Source organism: Podarcis bocagei (assembly GCF_964188305.1).
Source record: "Podarcis bocagei genome assembly, chromosome: 8".
In the NCBI taxonomy this organism is placed as follows: Eukaryota; Metazoa; Chordata; class Lepidosauria; order Squamata; family Lacertidae; genus Podarcis; species Podarcis bocagei.
Window position 1 is genome coordinate 23,582,225 of NC_138133.1, and position 8,992 is coordinate 23,591,216.

Consider the following 8,992-nt stretch of genomic DNA (forward strand, 5'->3'; position numbering starts at 1 on the left):
GCCCCAGTTCTTTTCTGAATGCTTGTGGGTGTCATGTTGCTGGGTCCAGTAACAATCAACAAGAATGAGGAAACATTTTATAAAAAGAGATTTATTTCAGACCCTCCAAGATAGTGACGTCCTGTTCCATAATAATAATAGTAATTATTGTTGTTGTTGCTGTTACTTGTTAATATTCTGCCCATCTGAGTGGGTTGCCCCAGCCACTCTGGGTGGCTTCCAACATATATAAAACATAAAACATTGCACATTAAAAGGCTTCCCTATACAGAGCTGCCTTCAAATGTCTCCTAAAGATGTCATCTCCTTGACATCTGATGGGAGGGTGTTCCACAGGGCGGGTGCCACTACTGAGAAGGCTCTGTGCCTGGCTCCCTATAGCTTCACTTCTCACAGTGAGGGAGCTGCCAGAAAGCCCTTGGAGTTAGATCTCAGTGTCTAGGCTAAATGTTGAGTGTGGAAATGCTCCTTCAGGTATTATCCCTGCTTCCTTTCAGATACACACACACACACACACACACACACACACACAGCTGTGCCATGGTGCTCAGCAGCCTTACGCACAGCCTCACCTGCTAGCAAACCACCCAACACTCATCAAATCCCCACCACTATCCTGTTATACCAGGTGGCTTCCAACAAATATAAAAACATAATGAAACATTAAACATTTTAAAACCTCCCTATACAGTGTTGCCTTCAGATGTCTTCTAAAAGTTGTATAGTTACTTATCTCCTTGGCTTGTGGGTCACATAACTCCATACCCTCCAACATTTCACCGATGAAAACAGGGATGTCCTAAGCAGGAGATTACAGGATTGTGTAAATTACGGATTACGGAACGGTTTATGTCAATCCAGGATCGGCCCTGGGAAATGGGGAAACTTGGAGGGTCTATTATTCAGAGGAGCCTCTTAAGTCCCTGTGCAAGAACTTCAAACTACAGGCCTAAAGGAACTGCCCATATTACAGGACTCAAATCGCTCTGACCTTAACAGGGAGAAGGAAGAGTTTTCTGCCAAGACTGGGTCCACCGGCTGCGTAAAGTAAACCCTTCCATTGCAGACTCTCATCAGTCAGGAGCAAAAATGCTAACAAGACTACTCACATTGCCCTCTGCTGGCCTTCTTCTTCTCAGCTGACGCAGCTGACTCATCACCATGCACTTTAATGCCCTAAAAAGAGGGGGGACATGGGCCTCTCTTCATCCCTCCCTCCTATTCATGTGAATATGAGACAGCGGCATTAGGTACCGAAGAAGGAAAATATGCCTTGCTGAGGGCATGGGTATCTGTGGCATGACAAGGTTACATTTGGAGTTTAAAAATCATTTTGAGAGATAAAACCTAGGTTATATATGATGATACCCTTACGGATCTCAACACAAGAAGCATTTCATAGAAAAGAGGTGATGGGTGAAGAGAAATGGTTAGCCTATCGATAATTATTAGAGAGGAAACTATGCCTTGCTTCACAACATTTCAAGAAGAGGAGTTTATAATACTGTTTTCATAGAACCACAGAGCTGGCAGGGACACCAAGGGTCATCTAGAACAACCCCCTGAAATGCAGGGATTCTCCCGGGGGGGGGGGGGGGCTTGAACCGCCAACCTTCTGGATAACAGCCAGAGGCACTGACGCAAAAAGCATGCTGAATCGCCTCTCTGTGTTTTCGTTGACCTACTTGTTCCCTGCAAAAGATGGAGACGGTATATTTGGGGACTTCTGGGGCGGGGGGAGAGAAGGTGAAATTCTAAGGATTTTCAGTTTTCTAAGAATTGATGCTTTTGAATTATGGTGCTGGAGGAGACTCTTGAGAGTCCCATGGACTGCAAGAAGATCAAACCTGTGATGGGACAATGAGCTGCTTGTGCGTAAAATCCAAGTCCCTCAGAGTTTGGTCAAACTTGCAAACCTCTGTCTGTAACGGAGCCCCTTAAACATGGCTCCATCAGTCGCTAGCAGATTCCGACAGTGGTTGCTTTCGGAATCGTTTCCAACATAAAAGCTCCTTAACGGAAACACGTCTTCTGGGCTCTCTGCGTGACAGTTTCCGGCGAGGAGTGGGTGTCCCTACAGGAGGTCCTGAAACCTCCCCACTGTTTTCGCTGGAAGTGTCTCTGAGCCATCCCTCCAGCTCCCTTTCCCTCAGCTCACCTCCTCTCCCCCTACTGGTTCCCTCTTCAGCTGCTGAGTCTCTCCCAACCTGTGTGAGCCCTTTCACCTCCCTTCCTTCCGATGGCAGTTCCCTGACAAAACCTATCCATTCTGAAGTAAATCAGCCCTGAGTGTTCACTGGAAGGACAGATCCTGAAGCTGAGGCTCCAATACTCTGGGTCACCTCATGAGAAGAAAAGACTCCCTGGAAAAGACCCTGATGTTGGGAAAGATTGAGGGCACAAGGAGAAGGGGATGACAGAGGACGAGATGGTTGGACAGTGTTCTCGAAGCCAGAAGTGCCTGGCGTGCTCTGGTCCATGGGGTCACGAAGAGTCGGACCCGACTAAACGACTAAACAACAACAACAATGATGTGGCCAAAAACATTGTCCTTTCTTCTTCGTCTTCTTCTTCACTAAAAATGGAAAAAGTAAGCACCACCTAGTTTCTTTCCCTATTCCTCATCTTTCCAATGAACTTGTGCATTTCTCACACGGATGGAGGCAGAAACGAGTAATAGCTAGTGATACCTGCAGAGATGGGGCCTCAGCTGCTACATTTTTTTCTGTCTCAGGAAGCTTGTGCCACACGAAACTTCCAAGCATATGGGAGTGCTGCTTTTGAATGTTAGCTCCTCTCATGCTCCATCATTAAATTTAGCAGATGTAAAATGCCAGGGATGGGGGGGGCAGGGCGGAATTAAATTCGGTTTGAATTTAAAAGCCTACTTCCCTACTTTTCACTTTCTAAAAGAATCTGTGAATCAAGACACAGCCATCCTTTGAAATTCAGGCTTATCCGAATTTTGCAATGCAACGCTCCGGGCACAAGAATACATATACTAGGGCTAAAGTCTGTGTATAGTTGCATATATTACAGGAAAGAACACGCAAACTGCCTACTTCGTAAAAATGCATATATTGGGGAGGACTGCATACAAAAATGTGTATATGAAGAGAAATTCACACTAAGATGCTGATATTTTTTCTCAATTTGCATCTTTGAAACTTTGTGTTAAAAAAGAAATTAAAGAGTGTTCAAAAACAGACCCCACCCTTTAAAAAAAAACTATCATCGTCAAAGAAGTTGGGCTCAATTGATGCTCAGATTGGGATCTCTATCTGAACATTATGGGAAAGGTTGGGACAAAGCACAGTGCAGAAAACAGTGTCTCTGCCTGCTCAGTTTACAACCTTTTGCTTTAACAAATGGAAGTCGCTTAGAACTGGGTGGGGGGGCTAGATTTGTTTAGCATCGAACTCAGTGGTTATGCAAAGCAGTACTTTGATTTGCTTTGCTGAGACAGGCTGGCATGGGTTTTGTTTTAGAAGTTCCTGGTCCACATTTACTGCATGCACAAAAACGCCTTAAGACCTCTCTCTGAAAAAAAATCTCTGTGAAAAAGGCTGTAAAAACAGAAAGGCAGCCCTAAGCGCTCATCTGTCTTTAACACCAGATGGTATGAGCTCATCTACTCCTCAACAGCAGAAGAAAAGCAAACATTGTTGTTTTAATTACCACTTGATGCAGGAACGGTGCACAGTAGTGGATCACCTTTATTTTCTCATCCAATCCCTGTAAACATAAGAAGAGCCCTGCTGGATTGGACCAAAGACCCATCTATTTTTAAATTTTTTCCCCACAAAATTTATATTATATATTGCTTGATTGTAATAAACAAAACCTGCAAGCATTGCCCTCCCCCTGCCTAGTTTAGCATCCTGTTCTAACATAGCCAACCAGATGCTTATGGGAAATATACAAATAAGAATGCAAGCACAACAGCACTTTCCACTCTTGTGATTCCCAGCACACTGCCTCCGATCCCGGAGGGAACATATACGCATCATGAAAATTAGCCACTATAATCCTCTTTGCCTAACCCTGTTTTAAAGCCATCCAGATTAGTGGGTGCTATGCACTGAGCACAATCCTCCATTGTCTCCCAAGACAGACAGATGCCAACAATAACAACTACACCTTGTGGGAGAGAATTACCGTATTTTTCGCTTTATAAGACGCACAAGACCACAAGATGCACCTAGTTTTTGGAGGAGGAAAACAAGGGGGAAAAAAATTCTGAATCTCAGAAGCCAGAACAGCAAGAGGGATCGCTGCGCAGTGAAAGCAGCAATCCCTCTTGCTGTTCTGGCTTCTGGGATAGCTGCGCAGCCTGCATTTGCTCCATAAGACGCACACACATTTCCCCTTACTTTTTAGGAGGGAAAAAGTGAGTCTTATAGAGCAAAAAATACAGTACTTTTTTTTTTTAGTGATGCACTGTTGCGAATAAGCACTTTCTTTTGTCTGCCTTGGTTCTTTCAACATCCAGCTGCATTGGATGACCCCACGCAGTGCTATTTTTCTAGAAAAAGGGGTGCCTGAACTCACCATGAACGTCTCCCTTGTTCTCTTTTAATGGCAATGGCACCCACCTGAGGCGTGACGGAACTGAGTTCCTGTGAGTTCTAGCTGGGAAAAAAGCCCCGACCCTAGGTTCAACTATTTGGAGGAGGAAAAACTTCCCTCTGCACACTTTTCTACACTGTTCATAATTTTATACACTTCTCTCATGTTTGCTGTACAGTGAGCAAATAAATCACTCATGAGCAAATGCATTTTAATAAAGCAGATGACTTCATGAATCTTTCGAAGCGTTCTTTTGTAGCACCCTGCTTGTGGTTAACGCTTAGCTGGAATGAAATATTCAACGCAGCAACAGAGAAATTAAATAATAATTTATTTGTCAGACAAATAAATGAGAGGCACAGTGGTATATGGTTACCAAGCTCTGGCCTGCCTCCTGCCATAATGGCCAGCACTTATATTTCCTTAATCCAGCCCCTTTGCTCCTCCTTTGGCTGCCTCTGTTCAATCAGCCTGCTTGAATTTCCTATTGGCTGATTGCTATAACCAATTTTAAGATACACTCATATCCTCCTGTCCTTATATGGAACACAAAGAGCTATATATTGTTACATCTATAAATGACAAATAAGTAGTAATATATCTTACATGTGTCTCAACAAGGAATCTTAATTACCAGCTCACCTCTTGCCCTCCTTGCCCTCCAAAACAGATGGTTAATAATTTTAAAATTTTATCTTGAACAGATGTCAAGGATCTTGAGTTTCACATCAACATTGAAAGATATCCTTCATTTGAAGGTTTCTAAACAAATGTTTGACAGCTAATATCTCAGGATGGCGTCTCTTGTCTAGGAGGAAAACACTGTCAAGGTTCTGTAAAAAAAACAGCTGGCCTTCTTGCCTGGCATGAAACTTTTGAAAGTCTAAGCCCATTTACCTGATCAAGATATAAGCCAATATATGCCTTGATTAAAAATGCAGTCTATATTCAGATGCCACACTTTAAGTTGGGGAGAAGAAATGAAAAGCACTTATACAATTTCCACGGACATCTGGATGAATGCAAATGACTAACATGCCAAAAGCTATAACGATGAGCTGGAGTTTGGTACCTCACTGGGATTACATCTGTGTCCCAGTTACCTCAGGAATGCGGCCGCGGCATGCACCATTTAAAACCATGTATGTTAGTGGAACATCTGCCGTATCTTTCATCTGCTGCAGAGCTCAGGAGACGCCTTTTCTGCACTCCACAGCCTTCGGCTGGATACTGCAACTGGCCTGAACTGCCTCAACTTTTTCCTAGCAGAGCTTATCTGCCTGGTTTCTAGCACCTACGCCCGATTCTCTTCAAAAACCAAGTATGAATTTCACAAATGAATTTGGAACAAAATTACACCCATGGGAGCAAAAGGTGTGTGCTTTTGCAAATAGTTTCAAGAACTCAGACAACTGTGAGAAAGAGTCCCGTCATGTTGAGCACCTCGCTGTTATTGAATTATACCTTTTATTTGTTGTGTACTTGAAGTTACCTTTAAGCCTCTATGAGTGCCTCTAAGTATGTACAGAGTGTCTTTCCTTCAGTCACACATAACTGCAATTCAGTGTTGCGCAAATAATCCCATGACCACCACGAGGAGTAAACAATCAACATCTCTGTGGCGGTGGGAAGAGACCTTTCTCAGGGCATCTTGGAACCTGGCAGCACCGCTGATAATGCAGAATGTTGCAAACCCTCATTGGAACATGCAAAAGGTGGATCCACTGCTTTTCCCATGTAAATAAAATACAATTGCACTCTTGGCATTGCCAAGCTGGGCATGAGGGAGAAATCTGGTTCAAATTTTAATGAAAAACTACCTAATTCACACTTTCCAATACCATGAAGGAACTAAACTGACTTTTCACACTTCTCGGAGCCATAGGCACCATCGCTGGGGGGGCCCTGGGTGCCAAGGTACCCACAAATATTTTACTGTGAGTGCCCAGCTGGACGACCCAATATGGTGCACGCAAAATGTCATATGGCGTGCCAAATGATGACTGGGCTCATCACAGCCACAGGAGAGTCTCACAGGGCCCATCACGCCCTCCAAAAACACACCACGGGTCCCACCACACCATGTGACATGCGCACAACACAAATGATGTCACACACATGTGCCAGGTACCCACTTACTCAGATGCAAACTCCTTTTTCCTGTTAGTAAGGCTTGTTTTCTGAGAAAATATGCAGGCTATTTGGATAAAATCGCATCACATTTACTTGGGAGTAGTGCTGGGTAGGCGGGTGCATTTTGGCTTCTATTTGCACCGTGATCATTGGAGTGCAATTCTAAGCACACTTACTTACTTAGTAGCAAGTGCTACTAAACACAATGAGACTTCAACTACTTAAACACAGGCTTGCACTGTAAAGGAATATACATAAATGAACATACAAGTCCTGTTGACCCATATGGAAGTTATTTCCAAGGGAAGATATTCAGGACTGCAGTCACAATGATCCTCTCCCCCCCCCCCCTTGCTTTCGTTGGCTGAGATTTTGGCTGTGGACTTCAAACTAAGTACTGAGCTCTGAGTTTCACTTTCATTTCACATTTACCACAGCAGTTTAGTTTTAAGTTTCATTTCTCTTTCACTGTGTAGTCTCCTCCCATCTTTCCCTTATTGATTCCCTATCAATCTCCACCCTTTCCTCTTCAGTTGAGGTGACCAGAACTGGACACAGTATTCCAAATGGCATTATAACATTGGCAGTCTATTCTTTTCCTACATGGGGAATAAGCCCTATTAAACTCACTGGATATTATTTCTGGGTAGACAGGCTGATATAGGACTGCACTACTAAGAGAACATTTCCACACAAAAAAGAACATCCCCTCATGAGGTTGTGCATTTATTGTTTGTCATCATGAGCCATTTGCTTTACAAGATAGGACCACCTTGGTTGTTCGAAACCAAAGATACACTTCTTGGGGTGTGTAATCCTGTGGATTTAGATAGGGGAAAGCCTGACGGAATTTGTTAATATCCTTATAAGCACCATCCATATGCCCTTGTTTTCCCCACAAAGAACAGGTTCAACAAGTGCCTTCCAAAAGAGGCTTACAATCTAAATATAAGACACAGGAAACCAGCAGAGGGCAGGAAGGGAAACAGGAAGCAGTATTGAACATGGGAAGCTAACAAACATCCGAGGAAGCATAAACAGGATCAGGCTTTTAAGTGGAAGGTTTTTTTTGTCGAGATCCAATGCACAGAGTTTAGTGCTGAAATCTGATAACAGTTTTCATAAAACATAGGCGCCGATTGCTGCAATTATTAGGCGTGACCTGATCCGTTCTCTTTGTGTTTCTTAAAATGATGTGGAATAAACACCCTTGCAGCGAACTCCTGTACACGCCCAATACATTTTGGCACCCGAGGCGAACCACAAATGGGGTCCCCCCCCATCCCACCTGGGAAGAAGGGGTGAGTGAAGTTCTACATCAGGAACAAGTGGAGAGAAGGGAGATAAAGATCTGCATCAGGAATAAGAGTGGGAGAAGACCAGCAGCACCTCATATTCATCCAGAGGCAGTAATATTCTGTGATGAACAGTGGTGTATAAATTAAATAAATAAACAAATAAGTAAATTAAAAGGAGAGGATGCTGAGGGGACAGCAGATCGATCTGGCTCTAAGGAGCAAGTCACAGCTGTCACCATCACCATGACAGTAGCAGCAGCAGCATCCCTTGCCAGGGCCTGTTCAGTACTGGCCCCAACTTGGTGGAACGCTCTGTCACAAGAGACTAGGTCCCTGTGGGACTTGACATCTTTCTGCGGGGCCTGCAAGACAGAGCTGTTCCGCCTGGCCTTTGGTTTGGACTCAGTCTGACCCTTATGTTTCCCTCCCCTTATGGTTTTCACTTTTAAAATGAGGCTGCATTTTAAATTGCATTTTAAACTGTATTTCTTTTCTTTTCTTTTCTTTTCTTATGCTTTTATTGAAATGTTTTTGGTGTTAGCCGCCCTGAGCCCGGCTCTGGCAGGGTATAAATAAAGTTTATTAGTAGTAGTATTAAAGGCTGAATCTGCTGCCCCTGTGACTCCTGCTGCCTGAGGCAGTTGCCTCACTTTGTCTCATGGGTGGGCAGCCCGGATTACCCACCCACTTAGACACATACCAGGTTCGACATTTTTGTGCAGCAACACCCTGCCATCTCTGTCCGCCCCTACGGAAGCCATGCAAGCGCTGGTTCGATAGCGCGGCAATCCTCTCTCCCGGGGTCTCCTCTTAGCAGGCGGGGCGGGGTCAGACGGAATCGTCACGGCGCGAAGCTGCGCGATTCGCGAGGCGGCCCTCCGATTGGCCGCGGGGCGGGGAAGGTTCTGCTTCTATTCCGGAGCCCGCCCGCCCTACTCCTCTTGCTCCTCCCACTCACCGCCCCCTCCCACCACACACGCTCCTCCCCCGTC

At 44.6% G+C, this 8,992-nt stretch overlaps 2 long non-coding RNA genes across 2 annotated transcripts in view; both read right to left on the minus strand.

The window, feature by feature from the left end:
- Positions 1-75: 75 nt before the first annotated feature.
- LOC308594036 overlaps positions 76-8,992 on the minus strand; it is a 294,206-nt gene continuing 285,289 nt past the window's right edge. The window contains exon 2 of the long non-coding RNA XR_014011253.1: positions 76-1,847. This is a non-coding gene — a long non-coding RNA (uncharacterized lncRNA). The remainder of the gene's footprint in view (positions 1,848-8,992) is intronic.
- LOC308594079 lies at positions 7,416-8,978 on the minus strand. Its single transcript, XR_014011298.1, has 2 exons — positions 8,701-8,978; positions 7,416-7,519 (listed from the first exon to the last, which is right to left on the minus strand). It is a non-coding gene; the product is annotated as an uncharacterized lncRNA (long non-coding RNA).